Raw genomic sequence first — 22,766 nt, 5'->3', positions numbered from 1 at the left:
CGTGAAGCATCCTAACTACAGCGCCAATGAGATACAGCAGCACCATTTCCAAATCAACAATTTTTAATTATGTTTAGGTTTTGACTAAAAATTTTCAATTTTCAGCCCCCAACCAAAAATATTTCGGATTTTGGGTGTTTAGTTTTTTGATGAAAAAAGAAAAGGAGTACTAGTGGCACCTTAGAGACTAACCAATTTATTTGAGCATAAGCTTTCGTGAGCTACAGCTCACTTCATTGGATGCATCTGATGAAGTGAGCTGTAGCTCACGAAAGCTCATGCTCAGATAAATTGGTTAGTCTCTAAGGTGCCACTAGTACTCCTTTTCTTTTTGCGAATACAGACTAACACGGCTGCTACTCTGAAACCAGTTTTTTGATGGAAAGTTGAAATTTTCCTTAGAAAGGAGACACTTTAATGAGAAATTTCATTGGTTCAAAATAAGTTGTTTTTTGAAAAACAGTTTCAATAGAATATTTTCATCCAGCCCTACTCCCATGTTAAGGGTGGAATTCCAGACTCACCTTACCTCTTTGGCCCAGGTTTTCCTGAGTTCTCCAAATAGTGCATGATCACCACAGCAAGAGGCATAGCAAAGTCAATTAAGGATGCAGCTTCAGTTCTAACTCTCAATTTCCTGTCCCTCACTGATCTGCAGCAGATCCTTACAGTTAATTAGCATCAGTTTTTGTGTGCATATCACTTGCATAGGGGCTGTGTTAGTCTAAGAATGATATTGACTCATTTTATTTAAAATTACTATCATTTCTCTCTGAATAGTGCAGCTGATAGCTGTGTAAACTAACCTGGAGTTTGGTCTGTTCTGGTAAAAGCTTTTTTTTATGGCCCAGAAATAAAGACAAGAAAAGGTTAGCTTTGTATGTCTGTGTATTTATATTATCCTCAAATACCACAAGTGGGTTGGATCTTAGCCTACATTTCCCTATCAAACCAAGAGCAGCTGTCTGCATCCCACCATTGTCTCCTAGTTATCTTGTGCTCCCATATTTGTCTGTATCTAGCTGTTGTCTCTCATCTTTTATTTAGGTCGTAAATGCTTTTCTTTATTTGTGCACACAGTGTTGAGCAGAATGGGAACCCAGTCTGTGATTGGGGCTTTTAGGCACTGCCACAATATAAATAATAAAAAGGTGGTAAGAAATTAAAAATATATAAAGCTCTGCAGCCTGTTTCAGGTTGACTCTGAATCATGTTCAGCCCTGGCTTATCATTTTGTATCTGCAAAGGAGTCTGTGTCAGAGTGCATCAGTAAACTGGACAGAGAGATGAAAAATGCATCAGTTTCCATCTGCATGGGCAAACTCCGGGCTTGAATGTGCAGATGGCTGCGTATGCAAAATTTACATAAAATGGCTGAAACTTGGCCTGGAAAGTACCACACAGTGAAGCCAATTACTCATGTTCACGTATCCGGTGCAGCCCCAAATCCAGTCTCAACATATCCAGCGGTACTTTGGCTCTGGGTAAATTTATGCTGGAAATTAGTAGTTTTCTAATGATCAGAGGAGTGAGGTTGGCCTTCCACTAGGAGGAGTAGGGGCAAATAACCTAACTGGGTTTAAGCTAGAGCTTGATAAGTGCATGAATGAGATGATATAGTGGGTTTGCCTGAGATAGCAACAGTGTTGGACTCACTGACCCAGGAAATCCCTTCTAGTCCTACGCTCACAAAGAACCTCACCAGTTCTGATTTTCCAGGGGCTGTGGAGAAAGGGCAGGATTTGCCTCCACATGACTTTAGTAGCAGCTCTGAAGAAAAGCATGTTGTTTTTAAATACGCTGCCTCTGTGTATACCACGTCTGTAAGATGGCAGATGCTGTGCACAGGGGATACTATGTACTGTATTTTGGTTGGCTATGTACAGTACATGGGGATATGAAAGCTGTGACTGCATTTGTTAGTCTTCATGATATAATGGCATGACAGAGGAAATAATGGGGAAAGGGATAAATGGTTTTAGTGGATGGATTTTGTTGACCTTAAACCTCTGATGCGCATCATTCTTCAATGTGCTGTGTACATTCATATCCCAGAGCGGGATAATGCAACACCACCATCGTGTGATTATTTGGATGATTAAAGAGCTTCATAATGTCTCAGTTCTGAAACTTCCAAATAGCCATGAGCTTTGAAGCACAGGATTCGGCACCTCTTCTCTCCTGAGCTGTGGGTAAACTACTAGTTTTGATTTATTTACCCACACACTACAAAAGCGTAGGACACAGATTTCCAAACCTCTCTGGTTCTTACAAGTGAGGCTATTTGCTCACTTAAAAGTAGCCTTTTAATGATATTGAATGTCCTAATAGCAGTTTGCTTGGAAATATGAATTCCTGATGAGTTGTGTTTTTACAATACATGGGTTTTGTTGCATGGGTTAGAACACGACTGAAATGAAAAATCTGATGCCTATGCCATGCGTAGCTTAGCTTTCATTTGTAGCCACTGGGTGTAACATGAAAAGGATTCAGTAATAATGTTGTGGCTTAGGTTAAACCTGGTGCTGGTGGATGTAACAGCTGCCCTTCCCTTGGGATAAAAAAATGGAACAATTAAGCTCCTTTATGGAACCGGGTAGCCAAACCATTTGGAGCTGTCACCCAAAACACAGACACGTGTCATTGCTTGAAAGACAGGCACATGCAAAGCAGAAACTGAGCTATGTGGATGGAGGAGATTTGCTGTTGGGTAGAGGGATGTGTTTGCATGTGTCAGCGAGAGAAAGGCCAAAGAAACTGAGAAAGAAGGCAGCAGAATACCAGGGGCTTAGCCACAAAGCGCTGGTAGAGTGACCTTGGAAAAAATGCTGAGAGAGAGAGCAAGTGCTTTTGGGCTAAGTGCTGAGTGGAAAGGGGTGTAGAGATGTGAGCAAAGACACCCTCACATGTTTGTTCCTGCTGTTTTCAGGAAAACAGGACTTTTTTGTAAATAAACAGATTGCATCAAAGATATACCTGAGTCCATAATCAATTTCTCCTTCTAGCAGAAACAGCCTGCTAGACCACACAAATTGGCTAACTGTTCAGGTCAAAAGGGGTAACAATAGGATCCACGCCCTCTGGGTATCTTCATTTACAAAGAGCTCTGGATTTCCCACAAGTAGGGCAGGAACATCAATTCATGGCAGAAGAAAGAAAACAAAAAGAGGAGCAATAATTAATAACAACAACAAACTGTTTGAACTGGTTGCCAGGCAGTGATTTGTGTTCTGTATATTATACTTGCTTAGTGGGAATTCTTGCAGCTTAAATGGTCCTGTTTTCAAGTCTTCATTAATAAGCATTCTTGGAGTCAATCAGAGATATCCGAGATGCTTTCAGGCGCAAATCTAGCTTTGCCAGCAAAAAACAGAAAAATAAACTAAGCAAGAATAATAACAGGCAGCTTCAACTCTGATAGCAAACACTGTTCTGTATTGGGGGCTTGTCAGCTTGGGTTAGAGGGCCAACATACTGTCTTGTTTGTAACTTGGACATATGACTGCCATTATTTCACTTTTTAGTCTTTGTGCTATGACAGTACGACATCGAAAAATGTGTCAGCTATTCTGTCACATCACATGAGATCATGATATTGTGTCACCATCAAGGTTGAGAACGTCTTTTCTCAGTTCACCTACCAATTTGTGGCAGCATGATTTTATCTGAAATGCAGCAAGAGGTTTTCCTAAATGGTGATATGTTTTGCTGCTGTTACAGTGGCAGAATTAGGCACTGTCTCAGTGCATCAATTTTGCATGAGTCTCTGCTCATTTACACTTTGAAGGCTTCTTCATGTGCTAATTCCAAATATGATTTACCTCCCAGCCCCCCATGGATAATTGAATGTCGTAGCAAGCCACAACCCTCCACTTATAGTACAGTCACACACCAATCAAAACTACTCGGTGGATAGATAATTCCTTTAGGTTTGTCTGTTATTCAGTTCATTTTTTCCTTTGTGCCCCATTGTTGAGGGGAAGCATCAGTGGAAATACTAACATGATTAAGAATCACATAGGTTTGTAGGGGTGGTCCCTTAATTTCCTCATGTTACTCAGTCATAGGGCTATTCACCTCCTTTTGATGGTCCTGCGGCTGCTGTAGTTAAACCCAGGCAACATATTGCCTTTGCAATAGGAGCAATTGTAATTAAGATCCTAGAGGTGGATGAGGAAAATAACAAGTCCGTTTACAACTGAAAAGATCTTGCAATTCCCGTTCCACCATTTATTGACCTACTCTATTATTCATTAATGTGTAGGGGCCTGATCCCAAACCCACTAAAGTTAGTGAGAATCTTTCCATGGACTTCACTGAGCTCTGTGTTACACTCATCCTGCACACAGCATATAAAGTGCTGAACTAACAGGCCACGAGATATAGGCTGAGCACCTAACAGTTTCCATTGACTTAATGGGAGCTTCTTGGGTGCTCAGCACTTTTGAGAATACAGCCGTTTCTTTAAGTGTCCACATATGAATTCAGGAGCTTAAATTTAGGGAGCCATTTTTTGGGAAATCTTGTCCAGGAGGCCTCAGCCCGGACGCTGGAGGTCATCCTTCCCAGGTGCAGTGTTCTTTGCATTAAAGCAATGAGCACTTGTATTTAGCATATGGGGTTTGTCTACACAACAATTAAACACCAGTGGCTAGCCCATGCCAGCCAACTCGTGCCCATGGGACTTGGGCTGCTATGTAGATCTCCAGGCTTGGGCTGGAGCCTGAGCTGTGGGACCCTCCCACCTTGCAGAGTCCTAGAGCCTGAACCCGGAAATCTACACAGCAATCAAACAGCCCTGCAGCCCAAGCCCCGTGGGCATGAATCAGCTGGCACAGGCCAGCCACGGGTGTCTAGTTGCTGTGTAGAAATACCCTTAAATACTGTTATTTAAATATTACATAATGAAATAATCAGTTTCCCACAATTTGTTCTGGCCCCCACAGTCCACTACCCTGTCTTCTAAAATGGAGCTCGGCCCTGTGCTGTTTCCAGTCACATTCCACTTCGTCCCAGCTGCTCCACACACAACCTGTGTCCTTCACCTGCAGCGTCGCGAATCCACGAACGAGTATTTTCACTGGGACTGGAAGTTCGCTGTCATGTTGTTATGCAACAGCAGTTGCCTCATCTCTATCGTTGGCAGGTTACAGACTAAAATATGCAGTAAAACAAGATTTCACCTAACGAAGGACACAGAAAAGTTACTCTCCATAGTCTCTGGAGGAATCAATAAGGCTAATGATGTATGCTCCAACCAGGCCATCATGTTGCCGGGTGTATTACACATTGTCTAATTTGCTTTCAGGGGTTTATAGAATGCTATTTGTTCAGATGACAACCTAAATCATATACTTTATTCTGTGTTTTTTCTTTAACCTCCCACATGCTGTTTTTAAACATTGCTGTATCAGTCTATTCAATAAATTAGAAGTTCAAACCCAGAGACAACAGACAGTAAATTCATTGTCATATTTTGCCTCTGGGAAAGAAGACAAGTCTAGTGATTGAGATGTTTGGATTAACTGTTAACATTCTGCTAGTACATGGGGTAGGTTCTCTATGCATATTATCTACTGTGTGATCAAGGCACAGTGTATGGAAAAAGTTTGATAATATGGTGGGTGGGTAAAAGGCAGTGCTAAAAATAAAATGGTCTTGACTAAATATCTGTAGTGGCTGAATGTGACTTCAGCTTTTTTTGCATATCACCATTCAGTAATTTCTGAAAGAACAATGCTATAAGTAACCTATCTGACAACAAGAAATAGTGTAAGTCGAAAAATGCACAGTTTGGCATATTTTGTACAAAAATGATGTTTTTACCACTGCAAGGAGAGATCAGAATTATAAGTGACAAATTATATAGAATCCAAAACTCTTGTGGATTAAAACTATATGATGTATTCATAGTAAAAAATAATACATTCATTGTCAATGCTTACCTTCCATTAGTGGCAACTGATTTATAAAGCAGCTTTGGTGCCTGCTGTGAGCAGTTTATGTCCATTAGACCATAATGTAAAATGCAGTGTCATTAGATTATAAAAGGGTGTATTAATCTTGCAGCAAGGCACACCAATTACTGGTTTATCTTTGTAGCGTAGCTAGTAGACATGCAGTGGAAACGATGTGACATTTCCATTCCCTGTATCTGCCCTACTGTTCCTATGTATGCTCGCACCAGATTATTTGCATCAAATTGATTCTTTATGCTGTTGCTTACTCCATTTTGTCATCAGCTTTCAGCTGGTTTTCTCCACAGGCCTTTGTGCTGCTATCTTCTCCATCTGAATGTAAAGTAGTTGTTTGTGCTCGCTTTTGGAGCTGCAGTTTGAGTTTGGACATTTTTAGACACTTTCAAAATGTTTTATGGAAGAACTACAATAAAACTCAATCAGTTTACGTTTCACGATGGTGATTCTATTTATTTCAAGAAATCACATGACATACAGATGTGCGGATGAACTACCCAAACCTTTCATTCTGTTCCTAGAGATGTGCTAAACCACTGTACTGCTTCACTCCAGCGGCAAGATTTGAAGACACTTTAAAGGACAACAAGAATATCTAGAATGATAATAGTTAACGCAATATGCATATTCATGGATTTTGAAGCCGGAAGTGAGCTCTGTGTTCGTGTAATCTGACTTCCTGCAGAGCACGGGCCATAGAACTTTCCTGAAATAATTCCTGTTAGAACTTGAATTTTGGAAGGCATATAAAGCCTCATGGTTCTGGGTTTAAACCAATTTCTGATTGTTGACGATGCCATGAGGGGCAGATTACCCCACGTCTCTCGCCTGCAGGTCACCTCAGGAAGAACAGACTAACGACAAGCAATAGGCAGCATCCCCAAAATCCATTTTTGGGGTAACATTACCACAGGCTTTGTGCGTGACTTTGGGCAAGTCACTTAGCCCTTCTGTGCCTCAATCCTGTGTCTGTACAATGGGGGGGTGATAGCACTGTCCTACCTCATGGGGTGTTGTGAGGATAAATATAGGAAAGAATGTAAGGTGCTCAGATGCTTCAGTAGTGGGGGTTCGTAGACGTACCTCAGCGAGCACACTTTGAGTCTGAGCCTAGGCCACCGAGGTCAGTGGAAGCGTGCTTCAGTAGGAGCAGGATTGGGACCTAAATTACCTGTGACAAGCTCATAGGAGACGTGTTTGCCCAACGTTGTTCCCTGTGGAAGGCTGTTTTCCTGTATTCACCTTGGACTGCTGGAGAGATTAGCTATATCTGTCCCTGTCAGCTATACCCAAAATGTTACAGCTAATGCATAGCGTTTGGGGCCTTGAGTCCAGTCCTTCAGTTCTCCCTATCTGTCTCTCTCAGCCTGTGTGAACTAATTAAACAAATTTACATGTGGTTTCCTAATCAATTATTTCCCTTCCCCGCCCAGGCAAAGGGCTGCAGAGACTGGCAGTGGACTGGAGTTGTGAAAGGCCAAGCCCCTCCCCCAAGCCCAAGGGCCAGCAAAGAAAATGAGAAAATCTTTCATAATCCAGACAGCATTTTATCGCAAAGCCCCTAAACTGTGAGAACAATCCAGACTGGGGCTGTGACCATCACAGTCCATAGGGCAGACACTTGGAGAGGCTACTGTGCTCTGCTCTTGGTTGAATGTCCTATGGTCTTGTTCTTGTCCTATGGCCATCCGGCAGAAACAGGGAACCCTCTGCACAGAGGTCAGTCTCATGGAGTAGCCATGCGGCCTGGCTGTATCCCTGTCATATCACGTGCAGTCTTCCAGGAGGGAGCAGATGATCAATGCTCTATCTCAGGGGTTCTTAACCAGAGGGTGGTGCCCACCCTGCCCTCCTTTATTAGGGACAGTGGCCCCAGTTGGATGGGAGGGGTATGCTATCAATGAATCCTCTGAGGCAGGTGTGACGGGATCCCCGGGTTACAACCAGGAGCTGTGGGACCACTGTGCCCCCTTAACTTTCCAGCCTGGCTGTCTCTCACAATGCTTTGCCAGTGACAAGCAGCAAACCTCTCCAGGCACTGTCACTCAGCCCCCAGCATGCAAAGACACACCCAGCTAAGTTGCATGAATACTCTCCAAGTCACGCATGAACTATACACAGGGAAACACCAGAAAATCTCTCAAGCCCCCAGCCTTGAACCCCAGAAATATACCATTTTACAGGGCTCAGGACCTTGTCTTGAACAATGCAAGCTCATTAATTAGTTCATGACTTCATCAAAGGGTAGTGGAGATGCACCAGCCTTTTAATCTGAGCAGATTCCCCAAGCACTTTAGACAAACTTATTGTTACGGATAAAACATTAAAATAAATGTATTAACTACAGAAGATAGATTTTAAGTGATTATAAGTGGTAGGCATAAAGGTCAGAGATAGTTACTTAAGAAAATAAAAAGTAATCACGCATTCTAAATCCTAAACTTTTAGATTAAGCAAGATTTGAATCAAACAGCTTATCTCATCCTACTGGATGTTGCAGGCAGGTTACAGTTCCTAATGCACAGGCTGAATTTGCTTCACAGCCAGGGACCAATCTCCTCAGTTCAAAGACTTTGTCTTCCCAGCATTCTTGCTGCCTTCGACATAGGTGGGAGAGGAGAGAGGTGGTCACATGATGTCACTGTCCCATATTTTATACCCTCAGTCCATGTGTTTGGAAAAATACTGGCCCCGACATGTCCTGGTGGGCCGTGGTGAGTCACAGAGTTGAGCAATCCCCATTGTGTGGTGTTTGACAACTGTCTCTTACAGAATTGTAAGTTTCTTGTTTAAAATTCCCATGCAGGTCAATGGCTCATGATGGTTGTTTAATGCCCGTTTGGGTGTGGGTCACCTCCTTTGTTGCCACTAGAGAACTAGCAGTGGGCGACTCCCAGATTCTCAACATATTTCAATAACCATATAGCAAAATATCATAACTTCCTACTCACTAACAATATACATATTTTGACAGACCAATGAGTTTCAGCAGCTCACGATCTTTCATATGATACCTTACATGTAATGCTTTGTATGAAATATCACAACCACATAAGAATGATGAATATGGGGATTCCAGGATGCTACTTTGAGTCACAGCAAGTGCATAAGCATCATTATCCTAATTTTACAGTGGGAGAAATGAAGTATTACTAGAGATCACACAGTGAGTCAGCTGTGGAGGCAGGATTAGAACTGCGAACCTCCTGATTCCCAACCCTGTGCTGATTCCTCCAGTTTATACTATATCTTTTTTAGATGTCTGAGATGAAATGTATGATGCCCATTGAATTTTTTTAGTAAGTGTGGTCAAACTTTCTGTTAAACTCGTAGGAAACAGAATCTGTAAATAGCAAATGTATGAACATAAAGATTAAATGGGAAACCATAAAAGGGCCCTTTACTCTGTTTTTATTCCTGCCTTTCTTTAAACAGACAAAATTCCCATTGAATTTTGCCAAACTACTTACTAAGGATTTTGAGATTTAGCCTGAAGAATATATACCAAAAATAATTGAAAATGGTTGTTACCACAAAAGAAACATCTTCAGTTCATGTCCATTGGGGGAGGGCAAGGGGAAGGTCATCGTTTTAAGCCACTCTACAGTTAGGGATTATTTTTTTGTATTGTGTTACCATTTGCAGCTCCAGTCAGGGATTGGGGCCCTAATGTGCAAGGCATTGTGCAGACATATAATAAAAACATGCCAAAGAGCTTACATTGGAAGTATAAGATGAGAGACAATAGGTGAAGTGCAAGAACAGTGAGATGGTTATGTGCAGCGTAATCAGCAGCTGATGCAAGAGGCACAGAATGCAGAAGTCAAGAAATAAGGGGTGAAATCAATGGGAGTTTTGCCATTGACTGCAGCAGGGTCAGGATTTTGCCCCGGAGTTCATTTAGCGTAATTATTGGTTTATCTTCTCAAACACCTTTCAGAATCTTGTCCACCTGAGTAAATGTTCAATTTGCAGCTCTGAAGGTTGACATAAAAATAGCAGTAGGAACACAGGGACTGAGTGGCAATTTGTGAATATTGCTGCCCATAGAAGATGTTAAAGATCTGGAAGAAGAACTTAAAGCATCTTCACAATTAAATTCTGAAAGACTGAGCAGAGCAATATTACATGACAAATTGTTCCTTTCCACTGCCTGATACTAGAAAGCCCATCTCTTCAAAGTACTTGTTGCAGTTGGTAAAAGCAGCCCAAGGATTCCTGTAGTTACAGTGTTTGCTTGAATATAATTTCCCAAATGCTTTTAGCTTTACTGTGGCATTTTGCCTCTAATTGCAGATAGAATGAAATGCCTTGAGCATATTTATATACTTGAGTTTTATGTTAGTTACTTGTTATAAAAATGTTAATAACAGCCTAACAGGAAGGAGCAGAATTGCATTTGAGAAATAGAGAACCAAAGACTATTTGGTTTAAAATTTTGCTTAGTGGACCATTATATGTTTGGTAGCTATGTTCTTCTCTGTTGTTTTCATTCCCCATTTCCCCATTTGATGCTACAGAAATAAAGGGAAACTGAGTAAAATAATACCCTGGCTTTCAGGTTTAATAACTGTTGGGAAAATTCAGTCACTCAGCTGAACTGAATTCGTCATCAGTGAAAGATGAATGCTTTTATTTGTTTTTAAACATGATGTTTGATTTTTAGAGCCCTGTGGACTTACTCCTCACTGAGCAAAAAGGTTTGTTTCAGATATTCAGAAGGTCACCGCAGCTGGAGGAATGCAGCACTGAGGTGAATGGAATGGGAGCTAATGGCTAGAAAACGCAGCTGCATGTGGCTGTTCATTAGTGTCCTGATCTTGCAGAGTGTCTCCTGTGTTGCCACTGACTTCAGTGGGAGTTGAGGGGGCTCAGCACTTTGCAGGATTGGGCCCTTGACCAGTGACTCTAGAGTTGGGCCACACACGTACCTGAGATAAGAGGAGCTGGAAACTTCTTCCTTGTGGCAAGGTTCAATTACTGCTTTCCTGGCTGTGCCCAGGTCCTTGCAAACACAAAGAATAGCTAACAGCTAGGGGTGGCAGGCAGCGGTCACAGTGACGGAGAACGGATTAAGGTCTGTCTTGATTCTGCAAGCCCCAGTGGTTGTATTCCTTGTACCCCTTGTACTCCTTGGTGTCCCTAGCCTCTGTTTGCCAGAAGCTGGGATTGGGTGACAGGGCATGGATCACTTGATGGTAACCTGTCTGTTCATTCCCTTTGGGGCACCTGCCATTGGCCACTGTCAGAGGACAGGATACTGGGCTTGATGGACCTTTTGTCTGACCTAGTATGGCCATTCTTATGTTCTTACGCACACAAGGCGGTTGTGCTCCAGTGAAGGGAGAGGGGGGGAGCCCATGGGTGGGCAGAAGAAAGAAGCAGTGTTAGGCACAGTTCTCTGAACTGAGCAGGCGTGTCTCTTGAGTAGACCTGTGTGTCTAGGAGTTCACTTCCCCAAAAACACAGCTTCATTTGACCTGAAATTATTTGTGAATTTGTGTCTAATTTGCCGGAGAGAGGGGTCACTTTGAGAAGGGCTGTAACTGCCAACACAGGTGTATCAACAGTCCCATACTCCTCCATCAAGCCACACTCGCAGGCTACTAGTCTTTCATAGACTGGCTTTGATGTAAGGCTCCGCACTCAACCCCACACTGTTGGACCAGCAGACCTCTTGTACTGAAATGAATGGGGTATTGAGACCACTGGGAGGGTCCTCCACCTGTACTCCCCTTCCCTTGCCTGAGATTACTGCATTCGGGGAAGGATCAGCACAATGCTTTTCATATTCTAGCTTTAGGTGTGGAAGGGTTAGTTTTTTATCGGCAAATGTAGGCAAATGTCAATTTCACCATACACATACAAACCGACAAATATTTCCATTAATAATCTAAATTTACAGCTAGGCCAAAAAAGAAAAATGCTGCTTCAGAACTTCTGAGAGTTTGATTTAAGGCTCTTTACATTGTATATTTTGACATGTGACATTGACTGTTTTCATGTTTTAACAGTTATAAAGCTTTCACTGTTTGAATCTCAGCATCGACTGCCATTAAATAATTATTGTCTGACTCTCATTTTCTGATCCCCCTGCTTAGGTCCTGCAACCTTGCAAATTATATCAATAAAAATCAGAAAAAATGCTTAAAACCCCTGCAGGAGGCCTCGCGGCCCTTTGTCAGCCTCCCCCAGAATAGAGCAGAGAGAAGTCCTCCAGTCAGCCTAGAGTGATTGTAGAGGAACAACCAATCAGAGAGGTTGATGAAGCAGCCATCAAGGACCCTATATAAGACATGCAGAAGAATGGAGAAGTCTGTTGCTGAGTGGAGCTCAAGGACCAAGGACTGCGTGCCTGGCTGGCAGGAAGAGCAGCAGTGCCGTGGAGAGCTCACTGCAGACAGGAGTGAACCCAGGGAAGGCTGCTGACGACCTGGTGCCTGGCTGGCGGGAATAGCAAGAGGACCAGTGGAGGGTCAGTGAGGGCAGGCTGAAGCCCAGGGGGACTGAGCACAGGACCTGGCCAGGCCAGCGAGGGTACTGAAATGGGTCCCGCTGGTCTGGCTGCAGACAGAGCCCAGGGCGGGCTGCTGAAACACCAGTAGTTGCAGGTTCCGAGATGGGCCCCGGCTGGGTGACTGAAGAAGGCAGTGCCTCTGGGAGAAGCCTTAGAGCTACAGCCCCCAACCAGGGCCTACTAAGAACTTGGACTGTGTACCCCGAATGGGGGGACAGCGTGTGTGACTCAGCCAGAGGGCTGAGTTGCTGAAGGCCTGCCGAGAGAACCATCAGCCTGGGGGCACTTGTGAGAAGCGGGTGCCACCTTGTTGAAAGAACTAAAACAAAAGCAGGCTCACACCCAACCAACCAAGAAAATGCGGGTGCTCCTGAGAGGTGGGTGCCACCCCGTGAAAAAGAACTGTGTTTGTAGGCATATTGGCTAGAGAAGAGGGGGCACTCATGAGAGGGGGCTGCTGACCCCATTACACCATAGTTTTGCACAACTATGAAAATTCAAATCAATAAAAATTAAAAAATGCTTAAAAATAAACATTATTTTCAGTCAAAACTATATAAAAAAATTGAATTCCACCAAGCCTATATACCGTCTCCTTTTTTTGGGTAGAATGACCCTGCCTTTCCATTTAAACCCAGGTCAGGTTTGCTTTGTGAGTTATGAATATTAAGTATCTGCTGTTTATCTTCTTGCATGGCTTCTGAGCTATTGCTGCATTCAGAATGGGTCAGAGGAATTAAAATAAGTATGTAATTTATTTGTGGTAGTACAGGTCTTTTGGAGACCATCATTCTTTTGCAGATTGGCAGCTGGAGAGAATCCTATTTGTCAAGTCAAACCCAAGCTTTAAATATGATACTGTGTTGAATATCTACAACATGTGATCCCAGGATGACTTTTTTAATCCACATGACTTGTTGATTAGAAGAGTGTCCTGACTGGGTCAACACTTCACTTTCTCCTAAACAATATTTTAATTGCCCTTTTCTTATAATTGCTGATTCTTGTTCTTAATGGATATTCAACCAGTGTAACTGGCATCAATAGTGATTTTCATTCGTGTATATATCAGCATCAGAGAAAACAGTGATTCCCTTAATTTTAGATCAAATCTATTTCCTTATTGCAGGTGGGATAGATGTGTGTGTCAATGTGTAAGACTTCAGCAAGCCATTTGAATGCTAATGTATGCAGCAGAGAGGTAATGCAGTTAACTGGCGTGTCCATGATTGTTTATTACAAGGATTTGGAAGTTAATGTGTTTTCCGCAGTCTGAAGGTATTTTGTGGAATGAACAAAATAGAAAGATTCTCAGCTAAGTTTGTCTAAAGTTGGAAACATCTTTCTGAGGTTTATTAGTTTTCCAGCTGGGAGAGTAATAAACCCCTTTCTATAGATTAATATTTGTTTTCGTTCTTCTAGTTCAGCAATCATTTTTCCCCATGGGAAATACGTAGGAAAGTGATGAGTTGGGAATAAATTGACTCTGAAGCTGTGGCTCAAGGTATCCCATGTTTATATTAAGTGCTAAAGTATTAGCACTTCCTTTGGCATCTATTGCAACACCACCATTATTTAGATTAATTTTTTTTTAACACAGACTTTTTTTTGGCCTGACAGCAGCTTTGCTCAAGGCTTAATCCATCAGTGTCATTCACAAGAGAATACTTTCAAATCATTCCCTATAGTATGAATATACTTACAGCATGCTTTGTCTTGGTAGCGACACACATACCTCTCATCACTGGCCATGTCATAAGCTCTGGCAGGAGCTGGAATAGCACCTTGTGGAGGAAAAGCAAAAATAAATTATCATTTATTCTTTCTTCTGAGTCAGCAGCTGTCTCTCCCGGCTGAGATGGAAGGAAGCATTGCTACTTAGGGCCCAAGTATCCCTGGCCCATAGGTGGTCCATTTAAGAGCCAGGCACAGCTGCAGCCCCTACTTCCCCAAGGATGCATGGGGTCCAAAAGTAGGTGTGGGGCATGGCACTATTATCTCTCTCTACACGGGCCCACAGACTGGGAGTGGCACCCAGTGGCAGTCTGCTGCATACAGTGGGAATGTGCAGTGGCATGCTAGCCCTGAGGCTATTGCTCTGGCTATTCCTGGAGCTTCTCTAAGTGTCTGTGCAGCACCTAGCACCAGTCTTGGGTGCTGCACACCCTTGGGTGGTGTCTCTCCATCACCCACCCCTAATCAGCCCCTTCCATCCAATCTTGGCTGGGGCAAGAGGTCTCGGAAACTTCTTTGCTGGGACCAATGTTTTGTCCATGTTGCCAGCCCTTTGGGCTTCCATTTTATTCATGTCCCCAAGTGCACAATGGAATGATGCCACTGATGGCCGGGGAAGTTCTTTCTGAACGTCAGTAGTTCACAGCAGTTGAAATCACTGTACGGGCCTCCACTTTTGGTTGTGTCCTCTGGGAGATGGAACCTGAAACCTCTGTATCTAATAGCACCAGCCACTAGTACCTGAGCTAAAGGATTAAGGCTGGGAGCTTGATGGTGATAATAGATTCATTAACGTCTGTCAGTGGTCTAGCTAATACAGGGCAACAGAGAGGCAGACCCCACAGCATGCAAGATCTGAGAGCCTTAGGAACAGCATGGGCCAGAACAGTTCCTTATGCTTGTACAAGGACATTTGAAGTGGAAATCATTGAGGCGGAATCAATGTGGAACACCAACATGTCAAAATCTTGTCATAACCACATGAGTGATTTTCCATCATTCCACCATTAAAGAGAGAGCATTATTATTCTCATCTCTAGGATCCAGCAAGACAGAGCGATAAAAGGTAACCTACTTTCCATCACCCTTTATAAGAGCACTTTATGGATTTTCAGCACATTTCTTAGAATGCTGAGTGTGGGATTAATTGCCTCTTTTATACCAAAGCCTGCAAAATATTAATCAACAGTTCCACAAACACTAAATCCTCCTTTAGATTAACTTCGTTAAAGTCAATGGTAGTATTATAGCAGAGATGAATTTGGATTTATATGCTCACAAGTTAGAGGAACACTTTTTCCTTTGCCTATCGGTGGACACACCAGCCTTTCACAGTACTTCCTTTTCTTCTGGAGGAGGGCTGGACAAATCTCTTCCCGGCTTCATCAGCGCTGCCTCATGAAGAGTTTCTAAAGAGGGGAATGAAAGAATTGGTCACCCAAACGTGCCCCCATCTCACTTTCAGTTTCTGTTCTGTTTCAGTTTCTTTATTTGGAAATTTCCTGGTTCCTTTAGAAAATGCTGCTGAATTTCAGCTGGAAATGAATCAGCCTGGGTCAAAAATTCTGGGACCTGAGCTTGTTGCTGCTAAGACTGTAAGAGACCCGCGGCATTCCTTTTCTTTAATAGGGTTGAATTGGGATATCTCATCACTGCTAATAAATCCCAGTGCATTAGTGCAGCCAATGCTTCTCAAACATTAATTACTTGGGTACACTAAAAAGTACCTTTTTTAAAGCAGGGGAAAAAGGAATTTCAGAATAAAGATTAAGCAGCTGCTAATTTTCTATCTTTAAAATGGCCTTTTTTTCATTACAGGTGAGCACAGACACACAGGAAACATCAGGTGTGGAGGGAAGTCAGAATCAGCCAAAAGAGGTTTTGCATAAAGTAAAGGGATGGAATTTTTTAAAAAATCCCTCATTACTGGGAACATTCCCAGTCTCCTCAATAGGAGCAGGCATCGGTCAACTCAGAGCACTCCTGACAAGCCCATCTCGGATATAAGAGATTCCCAAGCACTCCAGTTCCTCCTGCTTGCATTATCTGTCCCTGCACTGGGATCTGCAAGGGCAGGGTCTCACTCCCCTGCAGAACTACACTGACAGACTGAGGCTCGGCTCGGACAGAAGGGTCTGCACTTGCCAGTTCCATTGCAGGACCGGGGCTTTAGAAAGAAAAATGATATGATTGTTACCACGAGAAGGTGCAGAAAGAGTATCTGAGTCCAGTGAGCAAAGGACTGATGCCAGCTCAGCCTCTTGCCCTCACCTTGTACAGGGGAAGGGCTTGGAGGCTTGCTGCTTTTCAAGGCAGAGGGGACAGCTGGCCTTGGTAGAGACACCCCTCATTGAGTTTTGCTGTTTAAATTTGACCTGTTGGTGATAGGGTGCCTGCCCCAGGCACGGCCTGATCAGGTTTTAAAAGATCCAGTTGACCTTATAGGCTGCACCTGGAGGAGAGCCAGGCACTGATCAAATCTAACTGAAGAGAAGCCCAGCTGGGCAGGGGCAGGGGCAGGGGCAGGCTGGGCTGGGTTGGGCTGGGCTTTGCTTTGCTTTCAGGAAACCAGCAAGTTGCGGTGGGGGAAGGATCTCTATGGCCACTCCTGTGAGAAAAAGGGAGTTGGTTAGAGACAAGAAGGAGAGTGATCCCTGGGATCCTGCCCTGGACTACAGAGTCAGCAAGAAGCTACTGGGAGCAGAGTTAGCTCAGGCTGGTAAACCAAGAGGTGGGCCAGGAGATAGAGAAGAAGGAGCTGAGGGAGACTGCAACAGGTCTGAGATTGGGTAGCCTGTGGTTGCTAGGCATAGGATCCCTGGGCTGGAACATGGAACAGTGGATGGGTGGGCTCAGATTCCCATACTAGCCATGAGGAAAGGAGCACTGGATTTGGAGTTGGAGCAGAAGACTGCTTGATATGGCATATGGACGCCTTGCCCAGGGGGACTTCGATATGCTGGAATGGGAGGACTAGTGATCTGGCTGGAGGGCTGAGTCACAAAGAGGGAGCACCCTAGGTCCCAGAGAGAGAGGAACCATCATGTGAACAACTGCCAGACCCTGTGAGAGCTAATTCCTAGACCGAGCCACAAGGAGGCATTCCAGCCTTGAGTACCCCCTTACAAAGTTACAGACATCAGCCTTGCCTGCTGCAGCTGTGGCCTTCTGCTTAGTCATGCTCCTTGCTTGCTGGTACTTCACAGAAGTATTATTCTCTGGAAAAGCACCAAAAAATGCTGTGGTCTGTGCTCAATTCAGTAAAACAACAGTTTGTTTATTCCTAATTGTTACCGTGCTTGGCAAATGTTGAGGTCTTTTTTTTTCATCCAAAGTGTAAGACATGGACTATATTTCAGCGCTTTAGAGTTATGTGGTGTGTAAGCAAATGCCCCCTGCAGTGATGGGAAATAAAGAGCTCTCTATCCAATGAGAACTCGCTACTCTAAATTGCACTGCCCCAGCAAACTTCCTTTGCTATCTTTATTTGAATCCCAGTTTATATGGAACCAAGCAAAACAACCAGTTTTATGTTGGTTGAGGCTTAAGCACTTGGCAGTTGTCTGAAAGCAGGCTAACCTGGTTCTCTTTTGTTCTCTTTTGTTTTGTTCTCTTTTGTGATGCTTTCAGAGCAGCAGGGTCTTTGCTGTCATTTCCTTTTTTACTGTGGGGTGCTGTGATGAATACATACTGCCTACTTTAATGTCACTTAGTTTTGCACTTGCTGTATCTATTCAAACCATGCTGTCTATTCTATTTCTAAGTCCTCCAATAACTACCTCTCCCATTTATTTCGATTGTCCTGTTTTCATTCACTGCACTAAGATATACTGCCAGCCCAGCATACATGGTAGGAGAAAGCCTTTGTCAGGATGAGCTCTGTGTATTTACAGCATGGTGATTTGCTGGATATATACTTTTTTCCCAGCTTCTTGTATTGGGCTGTTACAGTGGAATACATGTGTGTTGCTATCCATAAGGCTCTCAGTGTTTCTAGTAGGTTCTCCCTTTATGAAAAATTTGCATACTCCATTAAGTTCTAAAGTATACATTGGAACAAGCCTTTGGATGAGCGGAAACTCCGAGAAGGAATTGTTTGACAAAATATCATTAAAACTGGCTTGTCTTTGTTGGCCAAAAATATCTTAAACACTTTTTTTTTGTTTTGTTTTTTGGTGGGGCTGGTGGAGGGTTTGGCAATATTCTGGCAGAAACACAACAGGCGGTAAGATCATTTCAGGGGATACTATCAGCTTGAATTTCTATTCTCAACAAATTCTAGCTTCTGATGGAACAACCTTTAAACTGTCTCAAATCTTTAAAACAAAATCCTTAATTTTTTAATAAGGATTTTTCTGCCACCTGCTTGATGTTTATAAGGATCTCCTCAGCAAGGAAAGAATTCACATTGTAATGGAAACAATGAAATGGACGGTACAGTTAAACTTGCAAAGCTAAAAAACTAAAGCTAGAGAAATCTATGTTCACTAACTTCTGATGGTTTTAAAGCTCTTACCTGCTGTAGTTACAAGTAGCAACTAGTGGCCCCTCCCCCAATACTTTCATTGAGAATTTGCATAATATTAATGCAACTTTTACACTTTTAGGCCCCAGTTCTGCCAACATGAGGACATCACTTAACATGAAGGCCCACTGCATGTGTTTAACTGAAATCATGTTGGCAGGATCAGGGGCTTATTTGGCATGTGATACGCTCGACAACAGTTCCAATTGGAGAGGTTCTTCTTCACTGTCTGTCCTTAGCTGCTGAGCTATTTAACATTATTGGCACTGTCATGTGTGTCACGCCAGAGGTGGTGGCATTTAGATGGTAGGTGAAGTGTCCTCTATATAGACTGCATAGCACAGTCTGGAAGAAAGGCAAAGGTTTTTTCACATTTGCAGAGTGCACCATAATAATGCCAGAGTGGATATGATTTGTGCTGTACCCTTATGGGAAAGTCCTACATAATTTAATTGAGATAAAACCAACAGTAATCTATAAGCATTAAGCAGGATTCTATAGAAATTACTCTAAAACTCACATGATTGAATGAGAATTAATCCTTTCTAGGGCATTTTGACAGCAACCTGCAGAATTTATTACTAAAGAATTATATTCCAGCTCTAGAATTCTGCAGGTCAGCTAAGACATTCTGTAGAAAGATAATCCTTCTCTATTACATTCTGTAGGCCTTTTCCACAAGGGGATAGACACAGTACTTTGGACTATATTTCAAGCAAAATGCCTAGGCAAAATAGGTCTTAAAAAGAGAACAAGAAATTAAATAAAAACATGTTTAATATCTGCTGGCATGCAGCCAACACAGCAGGCTAAGTACCTGTAAAAGCCTTTTATTTTTGTACATTACTCCTGGTGGTTTGTAATATCTTGTACTATATATTACTTTGTGTACATCTCTATCCTAACCTATTGGGCTGTAATGTTTTCTTAGAACAATCTAGATATCAAACACCACTCTGATCCCTGCTGGCCTCCAGCCTTCTAGATACTTAATGATTTCAGGAATAGAGTCTACTTCCTACGTCAGATCAGAATTTCAGACATCATGCCCTTCCGACTTTTATTAGTTGCTTGTTCTCAATCCGAGGGAATGGCTTTTCTTTTTAATTGTTTCTTTGAATATGCACCACTCATTGTTATTCTGCTCTGTACAAAGGGAATTGCCCAATGATAGGATTATTTCCTTTCTTTTTTAGAAGTCCCCATAAATAGCAATCAAAAAGAATAATCTCCTTTAAGATAGTACTTCTAGGTAGAGTTTGTGGGTTTTTTTTTTTAAATTACTATAGCAAGTTCTGAATACCTTCTAATAGACATTGTCTGATTTTCTTTGAAATGGGTATTGGAAGGACTAAGCATAGGAAGAATTTGCTTCCCTAAATATCCTGCTGTCTATTTATGTACAGCTTGATTTGTCTATTTAATCCTCTTTTGAGACAAATCTCCTTGGTTTGTCACCATGGGTGAGGGTTTTAATGCAAATCATCTTATGCATAAAGATTTGGTTGCAGGAGTGTCCAAACAGTTTTCATATGCGAAAACCATTTCCATATGCAAACTAAGGAAGAGTGGACTGTTTGCATGTATACTTTTATCATGTGTAAGCAGGCATAAATGGAGTTGAGTTGAAGCCATTTGAAATAAAAATCTTTTTGGTGGAAGTAACTGATTGTTGGGAAAGGAGTTAGGAAAACTTAAAATGAGATTTCAAGGCTAAATTTATGCTTATCTGGTCTGCAACACTATCACATAATACCAGTTACAATGCAACATGCGCTTCCTGAGTGTCCAAGTGACCTGCTGGCCTCTGCTGGGTAAGCACCACAAAAGATGGGCTTCATTCACCACTGCATCCCAATGTAACTCCATTGGCTCTAATGGCATGAACCAGCATAGATCTGAGCAGCACAGTGAGGTAGCAAGGGTCAAGATGTTTATTTTAAGTCTTTTGAAAGCTGGTTTTGAACACCCTGAATGCATAATTAATATAGCCCAGGCAGTATACAAGAAAAAGCCTATATTTAATAATTGCATCTCCTTCTGCAAAAAATCCCTATTCAGAATGCTCAGCTTGCCTGGCCACGCTATGCACCCAGCGTATCTCAGGATATATGGCTCATAACTAAAAGAGGCTACAAACAAAAGAGAAATAGAAGATACTGCATTTGCTGATGACTTCTGAATAGTTGATCCCACAACCTTAATCAAGGTTGACCATATTTCCCAAAGTTAAAACAGGACACTGTGTGAGGCTGGCCTGAGCCACTGGGCATCGCCGCTCGACTGAGCTCCCCTGCACTGGGGGCTGGGGCTGACCTTTCAGGGCTGGGGCCTCGTATTGCCACCCCATGCAAAAAACCCCACCATTCCTCTGCACCCCCTCTAGTGGGGCCCACCTCCTCTTTTTTGGCAAAACAAGTGCACTTGTCCCATTTGTTCTTGCCAACTGATGATTAAGATTGGGGGAGGGGTAGCTCAGTGGTTTGAGCATTGGCCTGCTAAACTCAGGGTTGAGAGTTCAATCCTCGAAGGGGCCATTTAGGGATCTGGCACAAAAATTGGGGATTGGTCCTGCTTTGAGCAGGGCGTTGGACTAGATGACCTCCTGAGATCCCTTCCAATCCTGACATTCTATTTCTGCAGAAAAGGACCTAGGGGTTACAGTGGACGAGAAGCTGGATATGAGTCAACAGTGTGCCCTTGTTGCCAAGAAGGCTAATGGCATTTTGGGATGTATATGTAGGGGCATTGCCAGCAGATCGAGGGATGTGATCATTCCCCTCTATTCGACATTGGTGAGGCCTCATCTGGAGTACTGTGTCCAGTTTTGGGCCCCACACCACAGGAAGGATGTGGAAAAATTGGAAAGAGTACAGCGGAGGGCAACAAAAATGATTAGGGGACTGGAACACATGACTTCTGAGGAGAGGCTGAGGGAACTGGGATTGTTTAGTTTGTGGAAGAGAAGAATGAGGGGGTATTTGATAGCTGCTTTCAACTACCTGAAAGGGGGTTCCAAAGAGGATGGATCTAGTCTGCTCTCAGTGGGAGCTGATGACAGAATGAGGAGTAATGGTCTCAAGTTGCAGTGGGGGAGGTTTAGGTTGGATATTAGGAAAAACTTTTTCATTGGGAGGGTGGTGAAACACTGGAATGCGTTACGTAGGGAGGTGGTGGAAACTCCATCCTTAGAAGTTTTTAAGATCAGGCTTGACAAAGCCCTGGCTGGGATGATTTAGTTGGGGATTGGTCCTGTTTTGAGCAGGGGGTTGGACTAGATGATCTCCTGAGGTCCTTTCCAACCCTGATATTCTATGATAAGGCCAAGATTTTGTCACAGATAATTTTTAGTGAAAGTCACAGGCAAAAAAGAAAAATTCACAGAAGCCCTGACCTGTCTCTGACTTTTACTAAAAATATCTGTGACAAAATGGGGATCTGTGGCTCCCATGCAGCTGCAGCAGCTGGGAGCTGTGGGGTGTCCCCGCCGCCTATGGTGGCCAGAAGCTCTGGGGGTTCCCCCCACACAGTGGCTGGGAGCTCCAGGGGCCACCAAAGTTGGCAGGAGTACCCCGCAGCTCCCCACCCCTGCAGGCGGTGGGGGACCCTGCAGCTCCCAACCATGCAGGCTGAAGTCACACAGGTCGCTGGAAGTCACGTATTCCATGACTTCCGCGACTTCCATGACTAAATCGTAGCCTTACTGATGATCAGTTGGCAAAAGCAAAAGGGGCAAGTGCATAGTTTTGCCAAAAAGGTCAGGATGTCTGGGACAGCTTAAAAACCCAGCCAAAATGGGACTTCTGGTCAGCGTAGCCTTAACACATTGCAGTAACACTTTTTCTTCATCAATCAATACACAAAAAGCTTAATTGTGAATCACTTAGCTATATGGTAGGTGTACCAATTCTGACGCAAAAGTAAAGCTAAGTTGTAGTACATATGCTCGACTGCCCCAAGCACTTGTCCAAGCCCACAACTAATGTACAACTCTAGAGTTGGGTGTAAAATGGTT

Source organism: Lepidochelys olivacea (genome assembly GCF_965140295.1).
Source record: "Lepidochelys olivacea isolate rLepOli2 genome assembly, chromosome: 6".
In the NCBI taxonomy this organism is placed as follows: Eukaryota; Metazoa; Chordata; order Testudines; family Cheloniidae; genus Lepidochelys; species Lepidochelys olivacea.
This window is presented reverse-complemented; position numbering follows the sequence as displayed.